General features: G+C 43.9%; 1 protein-coding gene and 1 pseudogene across 1 annotated transcript in view; both read right to left on the bottom strand.

Annotated features, from left to right (window-relative positions):
- alcama (activated leukocyte cell adhesion molecule a) overlaps positions 1-15,680 on the bottom strand; it is a 312,067-nt gene that overhangs the window by 172,493 nt on the left and 123,894 nt on the right. The window lies entirely within an intron of this gene.
- Positions 1-15,680, bottom strand: part of LOC148148522 (uncharacterized) — a 134,656-nt pseudogene that overhangs the window by 17,964 nt on the left and 101,012 nt on the right.

Raw genomic sequence — 15,680 nt, 5'->3', positions numbered from 1 at the left:
AAAAGTGCATGTACGCAGACATTTGCAGTACAGCATTTTCAAGAAGGTTGAGTGGCTAATATCATAGGCAAGTCGACCTATCGATCACTTTCATGACCAGGTATATTCCACATGTTCCACTGGCTTTTTTTCTCCAATGTCTATTCCATTCACATGCAGACTAAGGAAAGGTAGCCATTTTAATCGACAGATCAACACTGATGCCATGGTAATTCCAAGACACCAACCTTTACAGCAATGTTAGTATGAAATGTACTAATGCACACTTATACCTGCAACATGGTATATTAATAAAAAAACCCAAAGAACTGCAGATGCTGGAAATCCAAAACAAAAATAGAAATTGCTGGAGAAGTGGAGCAGGCTTAGCAGCATCTGTGGAGAGATAGTGTTAACATTTTGGGTGCAGTGACCCTTATTCAGAACTGCTTTTGACTAGATAAAGGTATAAGCTAAAGATGGGGTTGCCCAAGGGGGTAGGGTTGAACAATAGATGGAGATGGAGCCAAGTGAGAGGGAAAACATTCGGGCTGACAAAGGAATGGGGAATGGTCAGCTTGGGAGAATGAATACCTGCTAATGGGGACCAGTAGTGGCTGATAATGGGTTGTTTGTGGTAACGTTAGCCATGTGATAACAAGGCCAATAAATAAAGAAAACACACACTCATTCCCCTTCTCAAGCTTTGTTCTACATTTGAGCTCACTCTCTTATCAGAAGGGATAAAGAGAAAATAAGGGCCAGAAATAAGAAAAATATATAGAATAAGGAAAAACTAAAGTGTTGCAAAAAGATCAGGGAAAATGAATTTAAAGCAAGCAACATAAAAGGACAATTGAAGAAATCACAAAGTTCACACTAGACAAAACAATTTGTCAAATGTTATAGGAAGAATGTTCTTCAGCTCGAGGGGGTTCAGAAGAGATTCACCAGAATGTTGCCAAATAAAAAATGTTTGAGTTATCAAGAAAGGGTGGATAGGCTGGGATTGAAGTGTAGGAGGTTGAGAGGTGACCTGATAGAGGTTTATAAAATCATGAGGGGTATAGATAGGGTTAATGGCAGATGTCTGTTCCCTTGGTGATTTCAAGACAAGGAGGCATATTTTTATGGCAAAAGGAGAGAAACTGAAAAAAGAAATTGAGGCAATTTTTTTTACACACTGAAGGTGGTTCTCGTGAGGAATGAACTTCCTGAGGAAGTGGTAAATATGGGTACAGTTACGATATTTAAAAGATAAGTACAGGAATAGGAAAAGTTTGGAGGGATATGGGCCAGCAGCAGTAGGTGAGACTAGTTTAATTTGGTATTGTGTTCAGTCTGGACTGATTGGATCGAAGAGTCTATTTCCATGTTGTGAGAGTCCATAACTTATGGGACCCAAAATGAATCAACTCAGCACAATTGTACAAAAGATGTTTTTATTGAGAATAAGTATACAGGCATAATTATGCACAGAGCTAGTCATTCAAGGATCTGAGTGCAGATAACTGATCTATCAGCTCATGTCCTCCCAAACAGGAACACATGAGTGAGCCCAGTGTGTTCTTCATGGAGGCGGAGAGTCAACCTCTATTTACTTTTCTGCGATTAACATAGGACCTAGCAGCAGAAATGGCCACTACATCCGTGGAGGCGATGTTGGTGAGGTAGGCCCTGCTGCTAAAGCTGGCATCTGAAGAGAGGGGACTTCAACTTTGTTTTGGTCCAGTATAGACAGCAGAGAGGTGGAAGAGGAGGGATGGCACTGATGAGCTGGCTCAGGACTGATGGACTCTAAGCTATATCTTTCTATTTTCTTTCTTATTCTTAAAACTATTCAAAATGGTGCCTGATCACACTCTGTGGAAAAGCTTTTCACTATATTTTACTGTTTTCTCATTTCAAAACACATGACAATACAATCATTAATTCATTCATTGGTTGATCTGATCAAGGTACTGAAGTGTTCTACCTCTAGAGAGGAACCAAAGCACTAAAAATATCTATTTCACTCCCACAGCAATTTTGCAACCTGGTAACCTGCTCAAAACAACACTGCAGTATTCAGACAGGACCTGCACCTGCATCCAATGGGAGGAGGGCAAGAGCTGTATATTTAAGTAGAAGTGCATGGTATATTAAAAACAAAGGAAAATGGATGGATTTAAAATGGAGCTTTTAATGTATTTTTTTAAAAAGTTAGTTGAAGACATATGCATAAGTATATGAATTCAGATTTAGTAAAATTGTTTCAGGAAATGCATGTTTATCCATCATTCTTCAGGTATTAAACATACAGACCCGCTCAATGAATTTAAAATTTGATCCATCTGTGCCAAATTGCAACTGGAAACATGTATAAGCCAAATGTATAAGCACAGAATAGTAAAAGCAATATATTCTAATACTATAACACTTCAATACATAAAAACTATAACCCATGATTTGCTTTATTGTGGTAATGAACTGCACCTCCAACTAATAACCTGCCCAAGCTGTTGCCCATGGAGGAACTTGGGGCAAATTGGTGGTGGCAGCTAAGTTGGGGAAGAGGTTGCAGTTTGGTGGAAAACAAAAGCAGAAGACAAAGAGGGACTCCAAAGTTACCTAGGTTGGAGAAATCATTTCACTGAGGGATGAGCAGAATGGATAGTGGCTGTGGGAATGGCAACAATGGAATGGGAATTGCATGGAAGGATTGGGATAGGATGAAACTGGAAGGCTGAATGGTCTCAGGTAGGCATGGCATAGGAAGTTTGGACAAACAATGAAATTGGTTAAGTGATACGAAATAGTAGGGACAAATATTTGGCACTACTTATGTTGTGCTAAAATGAGGATTCACAAGGTTGGAATAAAAGGGTTTAGGTTATCAGGCAAATTAAAGCAATGTTTTTGGGTCAGTCCTACAGAAGATACCCTCCATATTTTCTACAGCATACAGCTCCCATGTAATGCCACTCACCAACACAGACTCAAGGAAGGAACATACATATAAACAAGGAGTTGATCATGAAATAAAATTGGCAGTTAGAAAGTTGCTTCCCCTTCAATTATGGGTGCTGAAATTTTAATGCAGATTAAGGAAAATAAATGTTTGTCCAAATAATAATGAACCCATCTGACAAAGGTTCTTCTTTAACTCAAGATAAAACAGTCTCCAATTAGACGCTCATTGTATGAGCATAAAATCTCAAACCAGACTTTGACGATACTTGTAGTCCTGCGCTTATTTTTACACATGGACAGTTTTATGCAGCTTTGCCCAGAATGAAAGATTTTGATGTTAAAAAGCCTTTGTTGAAGGAGATGTGCATTTAAACAAATATCATTGCAATAAAGATAATTTGGCGTTGAATGTCTTAGTTACAAGTGTTAACTTGTTTTCAGTAATTTCAACACAGACAATAAGAGCGGAAGTTTAACTCTTGCAAGTCAAGGTACGATTTATACTGCTTTGCAACTGAATTTCAATCTGTGTTTGCAGCAAAGCTGGTATGAACATGATTGATGGTCTGGTGAGGTGGACCAATGCACAGCCATGAGTAGAGAAGCTGCGTTCAATCCTCTTTCCTCAATTGTCACAAATAGCCCAAATAAGGATGTGTCTTCATAAATCTAGATCCGAATAGACATTCAAGTCATGAACGCAAAACTGTAGCTGAGCAAGAGATCAATGTCTTTATGACAGAGGGAGAAAAAGACAGCGAGTGACTTGCATTTCAACTTTGCATATTTCAGCAGTGATGAACTGCCACTTTTTAGTGAAAACCTTTGTCACATTTATATTTGTTTTCCTTCTATTACAATGTCTGTCACTGGACCTGCAAGCGATATGGAATTGAGGGGAATTGCATCATGCAAAAGTGTTTTGCACATTTTAATTATGGAAACATCGAACTATGTTCAGACTTGCAACAAACACATTCATCCAATCTGCGCATGCATATGTCAAAAGAAAGAAAATACTTTGGCACTGATGTACGTTCACTTTGCTCCTAAACTTTGAGACCTAGGTCTCTGCTCTGCCCTCTGCAACTAGATTCTTGACTTCCAGACCCACAAACCACGGTGAGAATAGACAACAGCATCTTCTCCATGGTAATGTTCAACACCAGCACCCCACAAGCTGAGTACTCAGCCTTTACCATACTCCCTCCACACTCATGACTGCGTGAACAAATTTTGTCCTAACTCCATCTATAAGTTAACTGATGACACCACAGTTGTTGGCTGGATCTCTAACAAAAACAAGACAGAATACAAGAATGAGGTAGAATGCTTGGTGGTCTGGTGTCAAGATAACAATCTCTCCCTCAATGTCAGCAAAACCAAAGAGCTGGTCATTGACTTCTGGGAGCAAGGTGGAGGGCACACCCCCTATTTACACCAATGGTGCTGAGGTGGAGATGGTCAAAAGTGTCAAGTTCCTAGGAGTGATGGTCACAAACAATCTATCCTGGCCCACCCACATTGATGCAGTGGTCAAAAAGTACAACAATGCCTCTACTTCCTCAGGAGGCTAAGGCAATTCAGCGCGTCCATAAAAAAACTCATCGATTTTTTATAGATCCACCACAGGAAGCATTCTATCCTGATGCATCACATTTTGGTATGACAACGCCCTGCCCAAGACATTAAGAAATGATAGGTGAAAATGTGTTGCTGGAAAAGCGCAGCAGGTCAGGCAGCATCCAAGGAACAGGAGAATCGACGTTTTGGGCATAAGCCCTTCTTCAGGAATGAGGAAAGTGTGCCCAGCAGGCTAATATAAAAGGTAGGGAGGAGGGACTTGGGAGAGGGGCTTTGGAAATGCGATAGGTGGAGGGAGGTCAAGGTGAGGGTGATAGGCCGGAGTGGGGTGGGGGCGGAGAGGTCAGGAAGATGATTGCAGGTTAGGAAGGCGGTGCTGAGTTCGAGGGATTTGACTGAGACAAGGTGGGGGGGGAGGGGAAATGAGGAAACTGGAGAAATCTGAGTTCATCCCTTGTGGTTGGAGGGTTCCTAGGCGGAAGATGAGGCGCTCTTCCTCCAACCGTTGTGTTGCTATGGTCTGGCGATGGAGGAGTCCAAGGACTTGCATATCCTTGGTGGAGTGGGAGGGGGAGTTAAAGTGTTGGGCTACGGGGTGGTTGGGTTGGTTGGTCCGGGTGTCCCAGAGGTGTTCTCTGAAACGTTCCGCAAGTAGGCGGCCTGTCTCCCCAATATAGAGGAGGCCACATCGGGTGCACTGGATGCAATAGATGATGTGTGTGGAGGTGCAGGTGAATTTGTGGCGGATATGGAAGTGTCCCTTGGGGCCATGGAGGGAAGTAAGGGGGGAGGTGTGGGTGCAAGTTTTGCATTTCTTGCGGTTGCAGGGGAAGGTGCCGGGAGTGGAGGTTGGGTTGGTGGGGGGGTGTGGACCTGAGGAGGGAGTCACAGAGGGAGTGGTCTTTTCGGAAGGGGAGGGGAGGGAAATATATCACTGGTGGTGGGGTCCGTTTGGAGGTAGCGGAAATGACGGTGGATGATGCGCTGTACATGGAGATTGGTGGGGTGGTAGGTGAGGACCAGTGGGGTTCTGTCCTGGTGGCGGTTGGAGGGGCGGGGCTCAAGGGCGGAGGAGCGGGAAGTGGAAGAGATGTAGTGGAGGGCATCGTCGACTACGTCTGGTGGGAAATTGCGGTCCTTGAAGAAGGAGGCCATCTGGGTTGTACGGTTTTGGAACTGGTCCTCCTGGGAGCAGATGCGGCGGAGACGAAGGAATTGGGAATATGGGATGGTGTTTTTACATGGGGCAGGGTGGGAGGAGGTGTAGTCTAGGTAGCTGTGGGAGTCGGTCGGTTTATAGTAAATGTCCGTGTCGATTCGGTCACCCGAGATAGAAATGGAAAGGTCTAGGAAGGGGAGGGAGGAGTCTGAGACGGTCCAGGTTAATTTGAGGTCGGGGTGGAAGGTGTTGGTAAAGATGATGAACTGTTCAACCTCCTCATGGGAGCATGAGGCAGCGCCGATACAGTCATCGATGTAGCGGAGGAAAAGGTGAGGGGTGGTGCCAATGTAGCTGCGGAAGATGAACTGTTCCACATATCCTACGAAGAGGCAGGCAAAGCTGGGGCCCATGCGGGTGCCCATGGCTACTCCTTTCGTTTGGAGGAAGTGGGAGGATTGGAAAGAGAAGTTGTTCAGGGTGAGGACCAGTTCAGTCAGTCGAAGGAGGGTGTCAGTAGAAAGGTACTGGTTGGTACGGCGGGAAAGGAAGAAGCGGAGGGTTTTAAGTCCTTCGTGATGGGGGATGGAGGTGTACAGGGACTGAATGTCCATGGTGAAGATAAGGTGTTGGGGACCGGGAAAGCGAAAATCATGGAGGAGGTGGAGGGTGTGGGTGGTGTCCCGAACGTAGGTGGGGAGTTCTTGGACTAAGGGGGACAGGACCGTGTCGGGGTATGCAGAAATGAGTTGGGTGGGGCAGGAGCAGGCGGAGACAATGGGTCGGCCGGGGCAGTCAGGTTTGTGGATTTTGGGCAGGAGGTAGAAACGGGAGGTGCGGGGTTGTGGGACTATGAGGTTGGAGGCGGTGGATGGGAGATCCCCCGAGGTGATGAGGTTATGGATGGTCTGGGAGATGATGGTTTGGTGGTGGGAGGTGGCGTCATGGTCAAAGGGGCAGTAGGAGGAGGTGTCCGCGAGCTGGCGTTTAGCCTCCGCAGTGTAAAGGTCGATGCGCCAAACTACTACCACGCCTCCTTTGTCTGCTGGTTTGATAGTGAGGTTGGGGTTGGAACGGAGGGAGTGAAGGGCTGCACGTTCCGAGGGTGAGAGGTTGGAGTGGGTGAGAGGGGTGCAGAAGTTGAGACGGTTAATGTCGCGGCAGCAGTTGGCTCTGAAGAGATCGAGGGCGGGTAAGAGGCCAGCAAGGGGTGTCCAGGTGGATGGGGTGTGTTGGAGGCGGGAGAAGGGGTCGTCAGAGGGTGGGCGAGAGTCTTGGTTGAAGAAGTAGGCGCGGAGGCGAAGGCGGCGGAAGAATTGTTCGATGTCACGCCGCATGTTGAACTCGTTGATCCGAGAGCGTAGGGGAATGAAGGTGAGGCCTCTGCTGAGGACTGATCTTTCATCCTCAGAGAGGGGTAGTTCTGGAGGGATAGTGAAAACACGGCAGGGCTGGGAGCAAGGACCTAGTGTGGGGTTGGAGCTGGGAGTGGGGGCGGGGACAGAGATCGGCGTGGGGGCGGAGTTGGGTGCGGTGACGGAGATAGGCGTGGGGGCGGGGTTAGACCTGACGGAGATCGGCGTGGGGGCGGGGTTAGACGTGGTGACGGAGATCGGCGTGGAGGTGGAGTTAAGCATGGTGACAGAGATCGGCGTGGGGCGGAGACACATGCGGCGTTGTGGTCGTGCAGGCTAGTGATGTCACTGGGGGCGGAAGTGGCTGTGGCGGCGGCAACCAGGGGGCGGAAGTGGCTGTGGCGACGACTGAGACCGTGTTATTCCCGATAGCCGCGGGGGCCGCGAATCTGTCGGCAATGGTCTTCCTGGCGATCGTGGAGGCGGTTGTCTGGGCGGCGATCGTGGAGGCGGTTGTCTGGGCGGTGATCACTGAGGCTGCGGGGTCGATGGGGGCGGAAGTGACGTCTTGGTCCGCGGCGGCGGTTGTTGCCGCGGGCGATGTAGCAGACGCGTGGTTAATGGCGCCGGAATGATTTCGGAGGCCGATGGAACATTCTGGAACAGTTGAGGAACCCAGAGTGGGAGGGTAAGTACATGAAACGTTTTGGTATTTACTGTCGTTAATTTCCGATATGGCTAGGAAGAACTGTTTATTTAGTGTATGGATTCTTCTGTGGATGAAGAACAGTAGAGGTCCTTTACAGGTCTGTGAGAGTGTTGTCCTGAGCTGGGGTAGGTCTAATTGCAGGGAATGTAGGTAGCGGTGCATGGCTGCAAGCGTGGAGTGAATTTCTCATTAAGAGATGATACACTTGTGGACGCAACCCAGTCCATCAAACCAGCCAACCTTCCATCCATTGACTCCATCTATAGTTCTTACTGACTCGGGAAGGCAGCCAACATCATTAAAGACTCCTACCATCCCAGTTATAATCTCTTTCAAACTCTTGTCAGGCAGAAGCTTAAACACATGTACCATATAGATTCAAGAACAGCTTCTTCCCAGCTGTTATTAGATTTCTGAATGGACCTTTCAAATTTTAAACTTAATATTGATCTCACCCTTTGTGTCCCTTCTCTGTACTGTAACATTGTATTTTTCACTCTTTTCTGGTGCACTTTGTATAATATGATCTGCCTGCACTGCACACAAAACAAACATTTTCATTGTACCTAGGTACATATGACAATAATAAATAAAATCAAAAATCCTGCTTCTTTAACGCGGACGATTTTTGATGCATATATGCTGTCTTTAATATGAATACAACAAACAATTGTTAAAGTTTTATAATAAACTTCTTTTTTCCACAGCCAATTTGTTTTCCTTCGTTTTTGAAAACCTCAAGTACTTGCTGAAGTATAGGTCTTCAATTGCCTATGCTGCAAAATGGTCAGTGCTCACGTGAGGGCATGTTGGCAGTGACTCTGATAAGCTACATGACATAATGTGGCCTCACAGGTGATGGTGGTGCTACCCTCAATCAATCACTTACCCCTAACATCAGACTGGACGGGTATCTCGAAGGCATCGCTAACCAACTTGTCCCTGACCCTTCAGTAAAGGAGGAGACTCAAAATAAACCACAACTGAATGTGGGGTAATGGTGATCCATTTGATCAAGTTTGTCACAGATGAATTCACGGTGTCTTGAAGGTTCTAAAAAGGTATTTTTTAAAATAAAAACTTACTTTGACAGCGTAACCACGCTTCCATTAGTAGTTTATGACTTAATACAAACCTTGTGGGTTTTTTTTGTCTAAGATTATTCTGCAATTTTTCATCCTCAGGCAATTACATTTGGGAATGTCAATGATAATGCACATTATATATGGGTTATGCAAGCAGCAGGTTCAGCGGAACCCAAAAACACAAGACATTTAGAGAGGAGGAAGGCCATTTGGTCCATTTTAATTAATGCATTTAGGTAAATTTTAATATTCCCACATGGCAGCACAATATTGTTTCTTTAACGATGGCTTTTACTTCCAGTATTTTATCTGAACCTTTATTATCTACATTAACCACTATGTCAGCCTTAATGAGGCCCATGTCATAAGGTTTTGGATTCAGCTCTCATTCCTGAGAAGCCATTTATTATTTGGGGAGAATGCAGAATTCAAGAATACACAGGGATCTGGTTGTGCCAGCAAATGAACCATGCCAAGTCAGTATGAAAGTACAGGATGTGATTAGGAACGCAAGTAGAATGAAATATAAAGTAGGGGTGTCTCACTGTTGTACAGGGCAGTGGTGAGACCACATCTGGAGTTTGTTATTTGATTATTTAAGAAATATTAAAAGTGCATTAACAGCAGTTCAGAAACAGTTCACTCAACTGATTTCTGTGGTTGGACGCTGTATTCTAATGAAGAAACCTTGTCTGTATCCATAGGAGGTTAGAAGAATGACAGGTGATCTTATGGAAACAACGGAGATCCTGAGAGAACTTGATAAGTTGGATATTGAAAGTATAGTTTATTTTTTGGAGGGACTAAAGGACTCTGAACATAACCTATCGCCTTTCTGATTAAATGAGAGTAGTGTTGAGCTTGGAGGAGTGAAGATTACTGCAAGGCCAGTGAGATTTCTCATCATGTCTTATAAAACTCGCTGAGTCAATTGTTGTGGCCGACCCAATAGTGAGTATCGTGTTCTATCTCCATCCCATCTTACCACATGCTATTCCTGGAAAAAACTCACCTCTCACCAGTAATTGACCATAAGACCAGCATCCCATGCAGCTTCTTAATCTTCTGCCGTGCACTTGAAGGATTGTCAACAGCTGCCCTATTTGGGACTGGTGTCTGGAGACAGATGTCAGACAAGTGCAAGTTGGCACAGAGATTCTCTAGTAGGGACCTGCAGGTCCTAGTTGATGTGGCGATACACAAGAGGGCTGTCCTCTTTCCAGAGAAGGCTGTGCCACTGCATGACATCATCTGGATCAACGCAGTCTATGGTTCAGGTTGCCGTGCTGAAAGAAAAGTAATGACCTTCTCTGTACCACCAGGGTAAATGCCATACTCTGTTCTGTTACTTCTCACTTGTCTGTCTGCTACTGCACTCACCTCCCACCAAGGCTTCTGCTCTGACACTGTTGCATGCAGTGTCTTCCCTCACTCGCTCCCTTTGCCACTGATCCTTCCACACTACTATCCCTGCATCCACTCTGTGCTGCCTTGTCACTCCCATGGAACTCCACCAACTGTCTCACATGCACCAGCCTTAACACCTGTGCTATCCATTTGTTTCTAGAGTCCTTAACTTCTATGAAGAAGGGATATGTGCAGTAGCTGGACAGGGACCAAGATGTGTCCTGTAGGGATGCAGAGAAACCCACGGTGAGGCAACCTTGTAGGTACCACTCTAGTAAGAGTGAAATGCTGCCAATCGGTAGGCAGTGTGCTGACTGAGGCAATGCCACGATTGCTTCTGCCTATTGAGAGTTACAGCAGCAGCTAACAGGCTTGGTACGTCAGGTGAGAGGTGTCCAGCTCCCCTGGATGAGACCTCCTCAACCTCAGGAAGAAATCATTTAAGGTGCAGAGGAACCATTGGATCCTTCACCACTGGCGACACTGAAACATTGATAGGTGAAGACAGCATAGGACAGCAGGACCTCACACCCACACCTGTACCGACAGACAAGGGAGAAACACCCCAAGTCACCAGCAAGCGGATATTGCATACTATAGGCCACATCGCCCAATTGCTTGTAAGATTTCAACCACCACTTAAATACAAGGGATAACCTACTCAAAGCAGAAAACAGAGGGTTTTTTTCCTGTCAGAGGGCTGTGCCTCTTGGACCATTGCCTCAGAGAGCAGTAGGGGCAGAGTAACTGAATATTTTAAGGCAGAAGAATAGATTCTTGACTAAAAAGGGAGTCAAAGGTTATCTGGGGTAGGATTAGAGTTGAGGCCACAATCAGATAAGCAATGAACTTTCATTAAATGACAGAACAGGCTCAAAGAGTCAGATGGTCTTATCTAGGACCTAATTTACATGTTCAGCACAAAATCAGAACAGCATTGAAAGGTGTGCAGCACGGTCTTGAATCTCTTGAATAAGATGTTAAATGAAGAACCAGTCAGCTCTGTCAAGTGGTGTAGAAGATCTCAGGAGATTGTTCAAAGTGTAAGAAAACTTTCCCAATACGCTGGCCCATATTTATCGCTTACCCAACTCTGCTATTTGCAGACTTTTGCTATATGCAAATTGACCATTAATTCCTGTTACAACAATAACTTACTTCACAGGCTATGAAACACTTTGTAATGTCCTTCAGTTATCAATGAGATATAAACACTATTTATTTCTCCTAAATTTATTTTTTTACATTGACTTCTATCTGTATACCATTGATTTGAAATATTTTATTTTATCCAAAACGTTTCCTTTCAAGCTATGAAGGTTGTTTATTCTTTATCTCCTCTAGTTCTTCCTCAAAATTTAGAGCTTTGACACAAAGAACTGACCTACTGACTTTAGACTGTACAATTCCCCGCACTGGAATGCCTCTTGTGTTACAATGACCAGATCGAGACAGAATATTTAAGGTCTTGCTTCATAGTATTAAACAGTTTGAACATCACTTCCTTTGACAAATTCTACTGTTGCGTCTTGTAGTTCAGCATTTTAATTTTCACTCAAATTTCAGATCTATTTCAGCTTCATGCTTTTCTACTTCAGAGTTATTCATGGAGTCACTATCATTTCTTTCTTTCATTTGCGAAGTAATTCTGTACATATATAAAATTTTAACAGACAGTGCTTTGTTTGCTCCTCCTCATTGGGGAGAGGACTGTTTCAATTCCATTGTCTTTCCCAGATTGGTTTCAACAGATAACTTGACCATTTGTGGCATTTTGAAATCAAGGCCATTTATGATGGAGTTTACTTGAGATAAATATGAGGAGTTGCATTTTGGGAAGCAAATCTCAGCAGGACTTATTCACTTAATGGTAAGGTCCTAGGGAGTGTTGCTGAACAAGGAGACCTTGGAGTGCAGGTTCATTGCTCCTTGAAAGTGGAGTCGCAGGTAGATAGGATAGTGAAGGCGGCATTTGGTATGCTTTCCTTTATTGGTCAGAGTATTGAGTACAGGAGTTGGGAGGTCACATTGCGACTGTACAGGACATTGGTTCGGCCACTGTTGGAATATTGCACGCAATTCCTATTAGAAAGATGTTGTGAAACTTGAAAGGGTTCAAAAAGGATTTACAAGGATGTTGCCAGGGTTGGAGGATTTGAGCTATAGTGAGGGGCTGAACAGGCTGGGGCTGGTTTTCCTTGGAGTGTCGAAGGCTGAGGGGTGACCTCAGAGGTTTACAAAATTATGAGGGGCATGGATAGGATAAACAGGCTTTTCCCTGGAGTGGGGGAGTCCAGAACTAGAAGGCATAGGTTTAGGGTGAGAGGGGAAAGATATAAAAGGGATCTAAGGGGCCACCTTTTCATGCAGAGGGTGGTACGTGTATGGAATGAGCTGCCAGAAGAAATGGTGGAGGCTGGTACAATTGCAACATTTAAACGGCATCTGGATGGGTATATGAATAGGAAGGGTTTGGAGGGATATGGGCCAGGTGCTGGCAGGTGGGACTAGATTGGGTTGGGATATCTGGTCGGCATGGACGAGTTAGACCGAAGCGTCTGTTTCCATGCTATACACCTCTATGACTCTATGCAAAACAGAAATAATAGTGACTCTTAATACAAACTTATGGGTTCCCAATTGCGTGCCCAAACACCAGTATAACTCTTCTAATGAGTATTTTTTTAAAACAATCCTTTATACCATAAGATTCTTGATTTAACCTCATTTCCTGCAACATTGTACGTGGCTTTTGGCTGTTTATGCACACATTTTTGGGTTTTCTAAAGTCATTTGAGTAACCGCTTCATTCAGAATGTCAAGGTGGCTCGTAAGGCATGAAAACCCAAAAGAACTGTGGATGCTGTAAATCAGAAACAAAAACAAATTGCTGGAAAAGCTCAGCAGGTCTGGCAGCATCTGAGGAGAAAAATCAGAGCAAACGTTAAGGTTCCGAGGAAGGATCACTGGACTCCAAACAACTGATTTCTCTCCACAGATGCTGCCAGACCTACTGTTATGCTGAGTGTTTGATCGGGCACTAAATTGGGAACCCATCGTCTTGTCTTGGGAGTCATTATCATTTCTATTTTGCATAAATGGCCTTAATTTAGAAATGCCACAATTGCAAGATAAGGTCCTGAAAAGGGTTACACCCAAAACTCGACTTCTCCACCTCCTGATACTGCCTGGCTTGCTGTGTTCTTCCAGCCTCCTGCCTGTCTACTGTCAGATCTCTGAGCTTTTCCAGCAATTTCTGTTTTTATGGCTGATAAGGTAGGCTCTTTGCCTTTTGAAGCTCTGTTAAGTGCCATTTACTCGCTTTTTAAAAAAAAAACGAAACAGATAATCCTCAAGTTTGTGACCACATCAGAATCAAATTGCCCCGTATGTTTTTTTATATCATTTGAATGTGGGCATTGCTTATCTTGGTTTCAATCTAATGGCATTTTTCCACCAGCTAGTAGCATTTTCCCAAGCAAATCATGACTATTGTCACTGCCTCCCCATGTTTCTACACGTACGGATCACTCATTGTTTAAAAAGCACCTACTTGAAGGAATCTTTGTCATGAGCCTTCAGAGTTCCTCTTGGATTTTTTTTACTTATAACGGAGTAACTCAGTTACTTATTATTTACATCATTTGAACGTGCCTACCCATGCAAGTACGTGACGCAAGGTAATATTTCAAAATATTTACAGTTTTGCTCTCCTAACCTGAATCTGTTCACAACTTTGACATTTTTCTTCTATTTTCTGACTGACTGCATGCTGCTGACTTTCCTAACAACTACGCTCTGCCTCAGGTGCTTTGGTTGTTCCTCTTTGCCCTGCTACTCAAACTTATAACGTGTTGCATTATACTGCTTTCTTTGCAATGAATCCCTTCTCCTATCTATAGGATTTACAGAGGTTATCTGAATCTTTCGGAATTGTACATGTAAATCTTAAATATTGATCCAGATTTACCATTTTATCCCCATTACTTTTGAACAGCGCTTCTCTCTCATCACTGAGAAACCCAATTTCCACCATAACTCAGTCTTCTGACACTAGGAATCAATTTTATGGTTGTTCTCTCTATTGTCTCTAAAATTCATACCGGTGATAGTAGGAACAATTGTAATTGATTGGTCTGATCAGAGCAATGAACATTTTTGACATGAGTTCCTCAGTCAATCCACTATTTTGACTATTCAGCTGAACATTCTGTCTGCTCTGTAACCCTGCTATATTTGGATATGTTCAACAGTAAATCCAAACGTCAAACCACATCTTTTCCAAGGCCACTAATCACTATTTCAAGACATTCTTGGGAGATTTGCCACTTTTCTTTGTGTCAATAGCATTTTACTCCGCCCACTTTAATTGGGCGTTGTCACTGTTCCTTTAAGTGTATTTCTTTGGTTTCCTAGCCAAAACCTTGGTTCAACTCTCCCTGCCTTTGCTAATTCTTGCATTTTCTTCAATTTATCAAATGAACCCTAACTCGTTTCTGTCTGACTTAGAGGGCAATCTCCATCACTTCAATTTCAAATTGTTTGTTTCCTATTAAAAATCACAGGTCACTTAGACAGAGTCATAGAGATGTAAACACGAAAACAGACCCTTCAGTCCAACTCACCCATGCCAACCAGTTATCCTGTATAAATCCAGTCCCATTTGCCAGCATTTGGCTTATATACCTCTAAAGGCTATTAGTCTACCCATCAAGATGCCTTTTAAAATGTTGTAATTGTACCAGCCTCCACTACTTCCACTGGCAGCTCATTCCATATATGCACTACCCTCTGCATGGAAAAAATTACCCCTTAGGTCCCTTTTATATCTTTCCACTCCCAACTTAAACCTGAGCCCTCTAGTATTGGACTCCTCCACCCTGGGGAAAAGATCTTGCCTCTTAAACTTATCCATGCTTATGATTTTATAAATATCTGTAAGGTCACCCCTCCAGCCTCCGACACTCCAGGCAAAATAACCCCAGCCTATTCAGCCTCTCCCTTTAGCTCAAATCCTCCAACTCTGACAACATCATTGTTAATTTTTTCTGAATCTTTTGAACATTCTTCCTATAAGCAAACCAGAATTGCATGCAGTATTCCAAAGGTGGTCGAATCAACATCCTGTACAGCCGCAATGTGATTTCCCAATTCCTATACTCAATGCACTGCCCAATAAAGCCAAGCATACCAAACGCCTTCTTCACTATCCTATCTACCTGTGACACTTATTTGCAAGGACCTATGAACCTGCACTCCAAGATCTCTTGTTCAGCAACACTCCCCAGGACCTTAATTTAAGTGTAATATAGAATCCCTCCTGTAGCTTCACTCATACTACACAGTAAACTCGAAATTCTTGGCACCCCTGCTATTTCATTGCTGTTAAGTCAAAACAGTATCATATTTATAAGTCACACTTCACAGCTTTAACCTCAGATGAATAGATT

The sequence above is a fragment of the Chiloscyllium plagiosum genome, unplaced genomic scaffold, assembly GCF_037043375.1.
Source record: "Chiloscyllium plagiosum isolate Xiang-an unplaced genomic scaffold, Cpla_swu_hap1 HiC_scaffold_12, whole genome shotgun sequence".
Classification (NCBI taxonomy): Eukaryota; Metazoa; Chordata; class Chondrichthyes; order Orectolobiformes; family Hemiscylliidae; genus Chiloscyllium; species Chiloscyllium plagiosum.
Note: the sequence above shows the minus strand (reverse complement) of the source record. Positions and strands in the feature narration are given on the sequence as shown.